This window comes from Manis javanica, chromosome 15, assembly GCF_040802235.1.
Source record: "Manis javanica isolate MJ-LG chromosome 15, MJ_LKY, whole genome shotgun sequence".
Taxonomy (NCBI): domain Eukaryota; kingdom Metazoa; phylum Chordata; class Mammalia; order Pholidota; family Manidae; genus Manis; species Manis javanica.
Genome location: NC_133170.1, coordinates 86,355,063 through 86,369,116, shown reverse-complemented (window position 1 = coordinate 86,369,116; position 14,054 = coordinate 86,355,063). Strand labels below are relative to the sequence as shown.

Here is a 14,054-nt window from a genome sequence, read left to right as displayed (position 1 = left end):
GGTGACCCACAGAGGGAACGTGGCCCTGTAGCGCCACTCTTCCTAGGCCCCACCTGGCAAATGTCCCAGGGCAGCTTGCCCTCTGCCTGGCCGGCCACACGCACCGGCCTGGACTGGCCCGGGAGGCCCCACTTGACCACAGGGGTGTCGTCTCCTGAAGTGACCTCGGGGATAACCCACCCCACCTCCTCTGCTCCTAAGCGCTGCTCACATGCCTTCAGTGACCTGCAGCCCAACGCTGGCCGAAAAGCACTGCTTCGTGCGGCTCCCGGGACCTTGCATGCGGGCGCCGGGCGGGTTGGGGCCGCCGAAGCGCCCTGTCCAGCCAGCTGGTCCGCCCCCCGCGGCCCTAGAGTCTAACCGCACCGGCAGACCCCCTCCTCCAGCCCCGCTGCGGAGACCTGGCGAGGCACGCCTCGCTCCTGGAGTGGCCCCTCTCCCAGGGCCGTGAGGGGAGAAGGTGACCCGCCCGCGGTCGTGACCCGGGGGCTCCTCGGGCCGGTCGGCCCAGGTCGCGAGGGCGGCTGTGCCCGCTAGGGCCGAGGGGAGGGCGGCCCTCGGCCGGCTGCTCAAGGGCCTCTCTGCACCCGCCCTTGGAGGTCCGGAGACGGGTCCTGTGGGCGCAGGGGCCTTCCCGGCCTCGGGGACGGGAACTGGGCGCCAAGGGAGGAGCCCGGGCCGCCTGCGGCGGAAGTCGGGGCGCGCGCTGGTGGCGTCATGGGCGCGCGCCGCCTCCCCGCGCGGGGCCGTGCGGCTCCTCGCGGCCTCGGTCCGCGGCCTGCTGGCAGCCTTGTGGCAGCCCCTGCCAGCACTCCCGGCCCTCGGGCTTCAGCGCTGATGCCTCGAGCCCGCCCGCGGCCCGCCGCCACCGCCACCCCTCCCCGAGGCCCTCCCGGCGCCTCCCCCACCGCCTCCCGGCGGTGCCTGTGTCCTCGGGCTGGGCTTCTCCCGCGCAGCCGGCGCTCTGCCCCGGCCCGGGCCGCCGCGCACCTGTTCCCGCAGCGCCGCCGCGAGCTCGGCCTTCATCCCGAATCTCACACTGTCTGCACCCGTAGCGGGTCGGGGACCCGTCCCCCTTTCCCAGCACAGCCTCTGATCCGGATACCTTCCTGCGCCCTCAGACCCAAGCTCCCAGAGAGCGTGACTGGGCTGCGGAAACGTCGCTGCCGAATGAGGAGAGGAAGGACCGAGACTCTTTCCCTCCCCCTGCGTCCCTTTGCTGCAGTGTCTCGGCCACGGGAAAGGAGATGGGGCCAGGGCGAGGGGCCGAGAGGCCTCCTCCAGCCGCTCCACTGCTGCGTCCCTTGCTGGCCCTGCCCGCCTGGCTAGCTCCAGGCCGGTCACCTGTTGCCACCCGTGCGCTCCTGTGAGGCCCCATGGAGGAGACAGGAGAACCCCTACAGTGCGAGGACACCCCTCTGCGCCTCCCGCTCTGGAGGCCTGTCATCAGCAACGACAGGAGGAGGAGTGGGGACTGGGAGTGCCTACAGAAGGCAGCAGCGGGCACAGGCTGCACAGCTGGACAGTGGGCCCCCTGGCAGGGTCTTTCCTCTTACCAGGAGCCCTATTTCTTAGCTGGGAAAACGCACGCGGAGACAAAGGACCTAACCGGGAACTATGGAGGCCCAAGCCTGCACACCCACCCTCCCTCACCTAGTGAGAGGGGCTTGAGGTAGCGCTGAGGGGGCAGCAGGTGGCGTCACTGCCCTGTCAGTGAGTCAATCAACAAACATGCCCCTCAGGGGTACATACCGTGGAAGGGACCCCAAGGGAAAGATGGAGGGTCTGCAGACAGTGACTCCTTGCTGGGCTCCATAAGATCCTCCCAATCTGCAACCTGCTTCCCCGCCATCCAGGATGGGGAGGGGGCTGTGCTGGTCTGAGAAGCCCAAGCTCACTGGGGAGGCTGACAGCGCCACAAGGGGTGGTCAAGGTCAGATGCAGTGGGGAGGGCAGGCTGGGGAGGGGGAGAGGAAGCGCGTTTCTGAGAATGGACAGGGGCTGAGTTCCTTGATCTCCCTGGAAGGCTGGCGGGGACAGAGGCCGGGGCCAAGGGCCCGGCTCCGCTCACACCTGGTGAGCCAGGTGCGCACGTCGGGCCGTTGGCCTGACCAGCCGAGGTGTACACCCCTCCCTCTGGTCCTCAGGACCAACCTGGCCCAGTGACAGCCGGGGAAACTGAGGCCAGCCAGCGCCTGCGGTCCCTCTGCGGAGGGCCCCTCCGCCCACGCGCGCTCCGCTCGGTCGAGCAGCCAAAGCAGATTAACCCGGGCGCTAATCCCCCTGACGGCTCCAGAACCGCAGCGCCGAGCGGCTAAGCCGGCCTTTCTCCGCGCCTGGGCCGGGCCCTTCCCGGCGGGGCCGCGCCGATGCTATCTCGCCGGCCGGCCGCCGGCCCCGCGCTAATCCCCGGCTCGCGCTCCCCCCCGTGCGCCCGAGATCGGCCGATTGGCGTTCGATTACGGCCGTTGTCGAGGCCTCTTTGTGCGACCGGCCCCAAAGCCCCTAATTCCGTGATAAAGGCGGCATTAGCGGGCGTGTGTGGCAAAGAAAGGCGCCGCAGGGAAAGAAAGCAATCGGCGGAGTCCCGCTGGCTTCGCGGCGGGGGAGGGCCCTGTGGGGGCGGCGGGAGGGGTGCGGGCGGCCGCGGGCCCGGCCCCGAGGAGTGCCCGCCGCCACCCCGCTGCCATCTCCGCCGAAGGACTGCGCGACCTTCGCCGTCAGCCTGCCCCGCGCTTGCGGGGACTAAACCCCAACCCCTCCCCGGGCCCTGTTGGGCCTGCCTTGGGCTGCAGCCTCTGTCCAGAGCCCGTGGTCTCTCGGGCCTCAGGCCTGTGCCTTCTCCCGGGGGCCCCCAGCACCCCCACCTGCCCCTCGCTCATGTCAGCGACCGGCTCTGACTGGTCCTGAAAGCGGCCTGGTCTCCTCCTCAGTCCGGGAGGCAGAAGCGGGGGCAGCCAGGGGCGGCTGGAATTGTCCATCAAGCATGTGCAGGGGGGCCTGAGCCCCCGGTGGTGGAGAGCAGGGGGGCCCCTCACGGAAGCCCAGAGTGGGGCTGAGCAGGGCAGGCGTGCTGGGAGCTGGGTGCGCTGGAGGAGCCCACCCGGGGCCTGGCAGCTCAGGAGGTGTGGGGCCGACAGGCAGAGGTGCCAGAGTCCAGGGGCAGGACCACAGAGGTGACGCGCCTCATCCTCAGGACCCTCTTACCCTGAGGGGTTGAGGCTAGGGTGCACCGTGATGGAATTTGTGTTCGCAGAGATCTCTGTGGCCTCTGCGGGCAGGCTCACCCGGTGAGGCTGCCAGGCAAGGAACGCGGCCAGGAGTGGATCCAGAGGCCGCTGGGGGTGCCCAGGCGGCAGGCACCTGCTGCCGGCACCGAGAGGAGGCCGATGCAGAGCCCCAGCTGTGGGTGGTAGAACCGGTGGGACGTGGGGGTAAAGGCAAGGGGAGTGTCAAGCACACCCCCAGTCTGTGGCTTGGGCAGCTCTGGGGGCGGGTGAGCCGGGACCATGGTGCACAGGTGGGCGGGCCATTTACTTAGACGGACAGTGTGAGCAGGAGTCTGGGTGCGCGTTTATCCAGGCAGCTAAGTGGGACGATGGGCTGTTTACTAAGGGGGACAAGTGGGTGAGTGTGAGCAGGCGAGGGGCCTTGCGGAGGCCAGCAGGGCCCGGCTCAGATCTCCACATCAGGCTTTGCTTCTTCGGGAATTCAACCTGAAAGCTGGTACCGGGAGTGGGTGGGTCAGGGAACTGACCCTAAGGAAGGCACTCTGAGATGATCACCAGCCAGCGTGGATGGCCGTGAGGGACCATCGCTAGCGGCCTATGGAGAATTGATGGCCCCTGGCAGGGGTTGCAGTGTGACAGTGACAACCATCCCCTGGGCGCTCTGGGCTGAGAGGTGGAAGGGGAGGCGGTAGCTGGTACAATGTCTCAGGCACCTGAGAGGTTAGGAGGAGACAGTAACTATTAGGCTTTTGCAAAACATTGATTCCTTGAGGAGAGAACATGACAGGCTAATAGTAGAAAGCAAAGTGTGTCAGAGGCCACCTGGCACATGTCAAGACACCCTGAAGCAGGAGGGCAGACAGAAATGAAGATGAAGCCCCAAAAGATTGGATCTCAACCTAGATGAGCCTCCTGGGTCAAAACAAGGGCCCTGATGGTGAAGGAATGGGATGCGGACACATGCGGAGGGGATGACTGGGTGGAGGCACGTGAGCACTTTGAGCCCCAGACTGCCCCGAATCCTCTGGGCCTGCAGAAGCGGCCACTCCCCCCCGTGGCGGACAATGGCAGCCCTACCTCCCACAGGAACTCTGCAAGGACCCCCAAAGGGGCAGGCGCCTCGGCAGTGTTTGCCTCTGGGCCTGCACCCGCCTCCCGTGCCGGCCAAGGATCATGTCTGAGCCTAGACCAGCTAAAGTGCTGGGCCTGCCGGAGGGCAGGGATGTCATGCAGGACACTGCAGGGCCAGCTGTGTGCTGCGGGCAGGAGCCGGGAGAAGGCACCTGGTGGGTGGGTCCTGAGGGCACCAGATCAAGACAGTGGGCTGCAGAGATGGATAAAGAGAGCTGGCCGACATAGGGGTGTCCTCCTGTGACACATGAGACTATAGTAGGAGCACCAGGAGGTCATTCTAATAAGTCCAGGGTGGCCCTTGGAAAAAAGCCATGGCCTACAGCAAACAAAACAGATGCCAGACAGCAAAACAAAAATGGGAAAGAGATCAGAAGTCAGAGAAGGGGGCATGTTAAGTTGGGTTTATGATTAGAAAAGCCACAGGCTGCCCAAGACCTCCAGGAAAGTCTAGAGGGAGCTAAGAAGTGCACTGGTGTGAAGCCCAGGAGTGGCTGTGTTCTGCAGGTGAAGTGGGAGGTGCCACCAAGAACTGGGTCCCTAGTCGGAAAGGGGGCGACGTGATCCTAAAGAAGCAGATGCCGGGTGGCAGCATTTAACTGTCCGGAGTGAAGTGGGAGTGATTACAAGAAGGAATAACAGGCAAGGAGGCTGGAACCACAGGATCTATGGGGACAGCTTAAATAATTTCTAGCAATTTAGACAAGCCTCAAAAGGTATTTAAAATAAGCAGAGCTCTGTGTCTGGTAATGGTGGAGTCACTTGTTGTGGATCAATCCTCCTGTAAACAGCAATGATAAACTCTGAACAGTATAACTCTGCCCAAGTCTCTGGTTAATGCCTGGATCGTGCGTGTACAGAGTGGATTCTAAGTAGCCCAACTGAGGTTAAAATAACAGAACAGAGATTTCAGCTGCCTTATACTACAGGAGGCAAATTTTGCAGTTTGCGTTCAGCCAAATTAACGGTCTGCTGAAACAAGAAATCAATACTCTCCAGAGGAACAAAACAGAAACTGTCCTCTCTCCCAGACCATACACATGTCCAGGATACAACCCAAAATTACTAGACATACAAACAGGAAAGAAGACCCATGTGTAAGAAGAAAGGCAATCAGTGAAGACCAGCCCCAGGATGATTCAGATGTTGGAATTAGCAAACAGCATTTTTTAAAAAGATTTTACCAAGGCACAATTTACTATGAACTACATACATTTGAAGTATATAGTTTGCTGAGTTTTGTCATATGTATTCAGTCATGAAACCATCACAGTCAGACTAGTGAACATGTCAATCACTCCCAAAAGCTCCTAGTTTTCATTGCATAGACTTTTAAGATACATATAGTATGTATTCTTTTTTTGGTGGTGGTGGTAGTGGTGGTTGGTCTGGTATCTTTCAATCAGAATAATGACCATGAGAGATGTACGTATGTTGTGCTTGTATCAATAAGTTCATTTTGAGTCGTATTTAATTGTATTTCATTCAATTCATTTATCAGTTCAACTGTTGATGGATGTTTAGGTTGTTTCTTGTTTGACGTTATTACAAGTAAATCTGCTGTATCAACAATCAAATACAAGATTTTGTATTTTCACTTCCCTTGAGTAAGTTCCTAGGAGTGAAACGGCTGGAACACAGGTGTGTTTGACTTCATAGGAAACTGCCTTACTGTTTTCCAGAGTATTCGTTCTTTTTCACAGTCCCACCATAACTATTATGTTATCTGCAGACAGGGACAGTGTTATCTTTTCCTTGTGAATCCTTATACCTTTCAAGTATTTTTCTTCCTTAATTGCACCGGCTAGGACGTCCGAGGCGGCGCTGAGTATGAGGGCTGAGTGTGCGCATCTCGCCTTAGTCCTGATCGTAGGGAGAAAATGTCCAATATTTTGCCGTAAAGTATGATATTAACTGTAGGTTAACTCTAGGTTATTAGAGTTGTTCATGATAGTTCCTTAATATCCTTTTAATGTCTGTAGAATCTGCAGTCGTGTCCTTTCTTTCATTCCTGATAGTGGTAATTTGTATTCGCTGTTTCTCATTGAGTTAGGCTTATCAATTTTATTGATCTTTTGAAAGACATGTATTGGCTTTATTTTTCTCTGTTGCTTACCTGCTTTATATATTAGTGGCTACTGTTCTTATCTTTTTACTTCCTTCTTTCTACTTTTACTTTTTTAATTTGCTTTACTTGCATCTTAACACAGAACCTTATGTCATTGATTTTATATATTCTTTTCTAACGGGAATATTTAAAGCTATACATTCCTCCACTAAATATTACCTGTTACACATTGCAATTTTTGATGTATTGTACATTTTTATCACTAAATTTGAAATATTTTCTTCTTTCTTTTTTGCTTTATTTTTTGACACATAAATTTGTTACAAGTATGCTGTTTAGTATTCAAATATCTTGGAGTTTTCTACTATTTTTGGTTTTTATCCATTTCCAATTTAATTTCATTTTTGGGCAGAAACTATACTCTGTAAGGTTTCATTATTTTGAAATGTATTGAGACTTGCTTTATGGACCAGCATGTGATCTGTCTTCATGACTGTACCGTGTGCACTTGGAAAGAATGCGTCCTTGCACTGTTGAGTGGAGCGCTCTGTCAGTGGCCATCAGCGGCCGAGGTGGTTCCTGTAATGACCCTGCTGATTTATTCTAGTTGCTCTATTAATTAATGTAAAAGGGGTGTTAGAACTCCAACTATGTCAATTTGTCTGTTTACCCCCATTAATTCCACCACTTCTAGCTTTGTGTTTAGTGAAACTCAGTTATTAGGCATATATACCTTTAGGATTGTATTTCTTCCCTTTTATCAAAAAAAACATCCATTTTTATGTCTCATAACAGTCTTTGTCTTAAAGTGTACTTTTTCTGTTAGGAATATAGTTGCACTAGCTTTCTTAAGCTTACTGTTTTTGTATGGTATGTGTTTTTCCATGATTTTACTTTTAGTGCATTAGTGTCTATATTGGAAGTGCATCTCCTAGGCAGCACGTAGTTAGGTCTTAGTTGCTTTAAAAAAAAAAAGGATCTGAATATGACAATGTCTGCCTTTTAGTTGGAGTGTTTGCTCCACTGAAATTTAATGTAATTATCAAAGTTGCTGCACTTAAGTCTACTATTTTACTATTTATTGTTATCTGCTTTCGTTTCTCCATTCCTCCTTTTCTGCCTTTTCTCAACTGATTTAACATACTTTAGAAGTCTATTTTATTATCACACTTAATGCTTAAAGATTGAGCTGTTTCCCTCTAAGATTGGGAACAAGGCAAAAATGTTTAATTTTACAATTTTTATTCATATCATATTGGAGGCCTAGACAATTCAATAAGCAAGAGAAAGAAATAAAAGTCATAAAGATTATAAAAGAATTAAACTAGACAGGTGATATTTTCAGATGATATTGTTTATGCAGAAATCTCTATAAAAACAAATCATAGAAGTTTATAAGTTAATATATGAAATCAAGGTTGAAACATGTCCTCTCCAAAAAAGATATGTTGATGTCCTAATCCTCAGTACCACAAAATGTGTTATTCGGAAATAGGATTATTGCAGATATAATTTATGAGCCTTACTGGAGTAGGGTGGGCCCCTCATCAAACATCACCAGTGTCCAAATAAGAATATATCCATGTGAAGACAGACACACAGGGAGAATGCCGCGTGACAGCAAAAGCAGAAATTGGAGTAATGCGGCTGCACGCCAAGACTGCCAAATATTACTGGCAAACCCCCAGAAGCTGGGAAGAGGTAAGGGAAAGAGTTCCCTCCAGGCCTCAGAGAGAGCACGGCCTTGTCAATACCTTGATTTCAGACTTCTAGCCCCCAGAGGTGGGAGACACTGAATTTCTATTTTATATACCACCCAGTTTGTGGCACTTCCCTAGCAGCCCTTGCATACTAACACACTCATAATATGAGGTTAATATGCAAACAATTGTATTTCTATATAATAATAACAATCAGAATATTAAATTAAAAATGTTTACCATAGCATCAAAGCATATGAACTACTTAGGAATAAATCTAATAAAAGACCTCCAAGACATTTATCTAAATGAAACCTAAAATATTGCTGAGTAATTAAAAAAGGCATCAGTGAATGGAGAGTAAAATACAAGTTCATGGATTTGTCAATATTTTTAAGACATCAATTCTCCCAAAATTGATTTCTAGATTCAGTCCAATCCTAAACACTATTCCAAGTAGGCTTTTCTTGAAGAAATAATTCTAAATACTTAAAAGGAGTACAAAGAACCAGGAATATCCAAAGCAATCTTGAAAAGGAATATAACAAAGTTGAAGAACTTACGCTTTTTTACTTAAAAACTTTCTCTGAAGCTACAGCGATCAACAGCGCGCTGCTGGCATAGGAAGGGTCAGTACATAACCAACGGAACCGAATAGAAAGCCTAGGAAGACCCACACTTACATAGCCATTTACTCATCAAAAAAGGTGTTAATGAAATGTAACAGGGAAGGGGAAATTATTTCAATAAATTATGATGTAACAACTAGATCTATATGGAAGAAAATTTAACTTCAACTCCTGCCTCAGATGATGCACAAGACTTAAGAGCTATCATAGATACTAAAATAGAAAATTATAACACTGTTAGAAGAAAACAGGATATCTTCACAAGAAAGGAATTTTAGTGAGAAAAGGGAAAATCTCTGATACACACATGTAGTGTAAACCCTGACTGTCTTTTTCTAAGGCAAGGGCCTGACTTAATCATTGATTGCTGAGGTTTCCACTTCAAACACAGCCTCTTCTTAGACACACTGCCAGCCACCCAACTATAAAAAAGAGCCCAGTCACCTACCCCCAACTGAGGCTCCTTGGTTTTAGAGGTCTCGGTTGATTTTGACAACTGACCACCTGGGCCACTTGTCTTTTCTCTCCCTGTGCTTTAAATTCCCGCTCTATGTTTTAAATTCACCAATAAAGAGAGAGCCTGTGAAACCCGAGGCCCCATCCTCAGCCTCAATAAATACATGACACCTGGCCGTGGGCTCACCCGCTCTCTCCACCGACTCGCCGTGTGGGCCCTGGCACGCTGTGTGATTTCCAGGCCCTGTAAGTGATAAACCTCTATTTTTCAGTTTCCTGATGGTATTGCTGAAGGGCGACTGGCATTCATAATAACAACCACAGGGTCCAACCTCAATATTGGTTATTGGTAGGCTGAGACCAGCACAAAACTACACAAGAGCATGGATGACTCTTAAAAATGTTACGCTGAACAGAAGAAGCCTTATGCAGAAGAATGTCCCACACGCTGCCAGGGCGGGCACAACCACTCTGCGGAAACCAGGGCGGTGCTTCCTCTTGAGGGCGAGGCGGGGGCGGTGCCACTCTGATGAGAGGCAGGAGGAGACGTCCTGCAGTGACAGACATTCTGTACCTGATAGGGGTTTGGATTCCATGGGTGTGTTCATTTGTCAAAACTCACAAAACGGTACACCAAGGTTTGTATAATGCTCTGTATGTAAATTTTACATTAAAAATTGCAAACAAATTCTGAACTCTAGTTAATGATACGCATGCCGAAGAGTCTAGGTGTAAAGTGGACTGATGTCTGTGACTTTGGAATGCATAAAAAATCAAATGGACTGATGGAAGGACGCATGCATAGGTAATAGAGCAAAAAGTCTAGAGAGCGGGATAAGGTTGTTCACTGAGCAAACCTTTCAGATTTTCTAAATGTTTGAAATACTTCATCATGAAATATTTGGGGAAAAAATAAACTCAACAACAACAAAAACCAAAGCGAATTTAAAAATGAGCAAAGGACTTGACCAGATATTTCTCCAAAGAAGAAAAACAAATGGCTAAGAAGCACATGACAAGATGCTCCCATCACTAGGGACACAATCCCAAACCACAAGACACCGCTTCACATCCGCTAGGATGGCCATAAATTGAAAAACAGAAAATAACAAATGATGAAGACGTGAAGAAATTGGAACCCTTGTACTTTGCTGGTGGGAATGTAAGATGGTGTTGCCATTGTAAGTGGTTTGGTGGTCGCTCAAAAAGCTAAAGATGTAATTACCGTATGCCCAGCAACACCCACATTCACAACAACATTGTTCATGATAGTCAGAGGTGGAAGCAACTCAAATGTCTGCTGACAGATGAAGGGATCAGAAACATATCTGGACATTCGGCGAAGTCAGCCATGACGCCGGTGGCCAGGCGCTGAGGATCAGGGGAAGTGGGGAGTTCCTGCTTGATGAGCTTAAGCGTCTGTTTGGGATAATGGCAAAGCTCTGGAAATGATAGTGATGGTGGTCATTCAACTGTGAAGGCACTTAATGCCACTGATATGGCACTTAAAGATGGTTAAAACAGCAAATCCAAGCTATGTATATTTTTACCACATGCCACACTAGAAGAGTAAATAAAATAGAAGAGCAGAGAAACATGACAGGGGAGCAAATGGGCCGGATCACGGCTGTGACTGTCACGACCCCGCACCCAGGTTCCAGCCAGTTCCCAGGGCCTTACCGCGCCCACTGGAGTCTCCCTCCCACGGGGAAGGATCCAGTGACACCATGGAAAACGTTAATGGGAGTGATGCCCCTGATCCTTTGCAAAGGGAACCCACGTCCATTGACCCAGGTGGCTGTGTACTGGAGAGGGGGAGAGCCCAGACCACTTCAGAGCTGCCGGGTACAGGCTCCATGTTAGCGCCGACATCCGGGACCCGAAGTGCCAGCACGGCCTCGCCGTCAGTGTCGCGCATGGAGGGGTCAGGCACTAAACGGAACATCGGCCCGATTCCGTCTCAGTGGATCCATGGGGTTCCTAACCTACTCACCAGTCATTTCTCCAGTTTCTGGAGAAATATGTATGATTGCGAAGATGTATTTAGCACTTGGCAGAGCTTCCACAGTGGTTTCTGACCGTCAGAGTGAGACCTGTCTTCTGAGTGGAAGCTCCTGAGCCACACCCTCCTACCAAGGTGAACGATGCTCCCTCCTGGGACCACAGCAGAGGCCGACGTCGTGGTCAGTGACTTACTGCAGGCTGGGGTGCTCCAGCAAACCCCAGTTTAATTCCATTAGTCTGGCTCTAGTAAAAACTGGAGGTGGATCATACAGAACCCATTCATGACTCAACAAACTTGAAATACAAGGGAACTTCCTCAATCTGATAAAGGGCATCTATGAAAAATCCACGGCCAACATTGTACTTAATGATGAAGACTGAGTATTTTCCCTCCAAGATCAGGAACAAAATGAGAACAGTCACTCCCACCACTGCTGTTTGACATTGTATCAGAGGTTCTCGCCAGGGCAGTCATGCAAGAAAATGAGGTAGAAGGCACCAATATTGTAAAGGAAGGAATAAATATTGCTGTTACAAATGACATGATCTTGTATATCAGAAAACCTGTAGAATCCACACACACAGACACACAAAAATCATTCGGCTGTAACATACAAGATCAATGTGCCAAAATCAACTGTAGTTTCATTCACTTGCAGTGAGCAATCTGAAAATGAAATTAAAACAAACATTCCATTTATGATTGTAACATCAAAAAGATCAAAATACTTAGGAATAAATTTAACAAGGAAGTGAAAAACTTATACTCTGAAAACTCTAAAACATCACCGAAATAAATTAAAGATCCAAATAATCAAGACATCCCATGTTCATGGGTTAGAAGAGTTAATGTTGTTAAGATGGCAACAATCCCCAAATTGATCTATAAAATCAGCACAATCCCTTTCAAACTTCTGACTCACCTCTTGCAGAAACGGAGAAACTGGTCCTAAAATTCACATGGAAATTCCTGGGAACCAGAACAGACAAGCCACCGTTAAAAAAGAACAAATTTGGAGAGCTCACACTTCCCAATCTCAAACTGACTTCAAGGCTACAGCCGTCGAGGCAGGATAGTACTGCCGGGGGAGAGACGGACAGACCGGTGGACCAGAATTCAGAATCCAGGACTAAGTCCTCAAGGTTACGGTCAGTCGCTTTTCAAGTGGAGGTGAAAACAATTCAATGTGAGAAAAAATGATCTTTTCAACAAATGATGTTGGGACACAACTAGATAGCTACATGCCAAAGAATGAAGTTAGACCCTTATCTCACACTACATACACAAATTCACTCAAAATGGATCAATGTGATAACTAAAACTATAAAACTTAGAGTTTTGAAAACTGTAAAACATCAGGGTAAATCTTCATGATCCTGGGTTAGGCATCATTTCTTGTACATGACACTAAAAGCACTTGCAACCAAAGAAAAAAATTCATTGGACTTATTCAAAAATTTTAAATTTACTTAAAAAAATGTAAACATTTGTGCTTTGAAGGACACTCCAAGAAAGCGAAAAACCACCCAGAGAATGAGAGAAGATATTTACAAGTTATGTATCTGCTAAGGACTTGTATCTTGAATATATAAAGAGTTCTCACAACCCAATAATAAAAATAAGAAGTAATAAAATAATAAAAAGATAAACAAACCAAGTGTCTAGGACTCCAGTGGTTCTATGACGGTTGGCCCATACTGGGACTTTCCCTCCCACCCCTGAGAAAGCGCACACTCAGAAAGGCTCCTTGGGTTTTGGAGGCAGTACGTCCCAAACTTTGGGATGCCGATGCGAACAGCTGGGTGACACAGAGCATGCCAGCTTTGACTAGGGTCCCGAGCAGGAGAGGGGTCTGCAGCAGGTCCAGGCTTTGGCCCCCTGGCCCTGGGGTCTGACAGAACTCGTGGAAGTGCTGTAGCGCGGAACTGGTTCGCAGAGCCCCGAGGAAGGCCCAGTGGAGAGCTGTCGTGCTCTGGAGCAAGGCCGTGCCACACACCAGACACAGAATAGCTCCTGACTCGTTACTGGGCTCTGGCAGGAGTTCAGCACCAGACCTCGGGCTACAAGTGGCCACGTGGCCAGAATGGCTCATGAAAGGGAGGTGCCATCAGAGCCACTGAGTCCTAAGGTATCACCACATGATGGAAGTGGCATTGCCAGGACCAGGTCCAAGCAGATCCAGAGGACATGAGAGTAAGCTGCCTGAGCAAGTGACCGCCCCCCCAACAGGGCCTCACTCACTCCTCGGGTGGCCTTGAACAGCGGTGGTGAGGGAAAAGCCCTCCGAAAGGCAGAACTTCTATGGAGCATCGTGCCAGCCGTGTTGTGTGGAGTGAATGGGGACATGGACCTCGAGGCCACAGCAAACGGCTGGAGCTGATTGGTTCATGGGCTCAGACGGAGCAAAAGCGCAAGTAGTTTGGAGACAAGGAAGCTGGGGTAGAGGCACCTAGAGGACAGTGTGTCATTCCCATTGGTGGAATACATGGGGCTGGGGCTGGGGTGTGGGGAGCTCCCCAGTACCCCCAGCCACCCAAGTGGGGAACGTGTGTCCAAGTAGTGTGACAGCGGCCAGGCCGCTCTGCGCTCCTCACGACATCGAGCAAAGGGATACTGGACCCAGATCCTGGGAGCACGGATCTCCTGGCCCCTTGGCTGGCCTGTGGTGCTCCCTCGCCCAGCTGCCACTGTGAAGGGGCCAGTGCAGCCTGAGGGAGGGCAGGGTGCCCGGGGGTTACCTCCCCAGGGATGAGGATCTGGGTCAACCTGTCAGGCGAGCACCCCCCTGCCCTTCAGAAGTGCTGGCTGCTCCTCAGAGGGGGGATCTAGGTCGGG

The 14,054-nt window shown here is 50.6% G+C and overlaps 1 protein-coding gene across 2 annotated transcripts in view; it reads left to right on the top strand.

Annotated features, from left to right (window-relative positions):
- ESS2 (ess-2 splicing factor homolog) overlaps positions 1 to 14,054 on the top strand; it is a 32,051-nt gene that overhangs the window by 1,119 nt on the left and 16,878 nt on the right. The window lies entirely within an intron of this gene.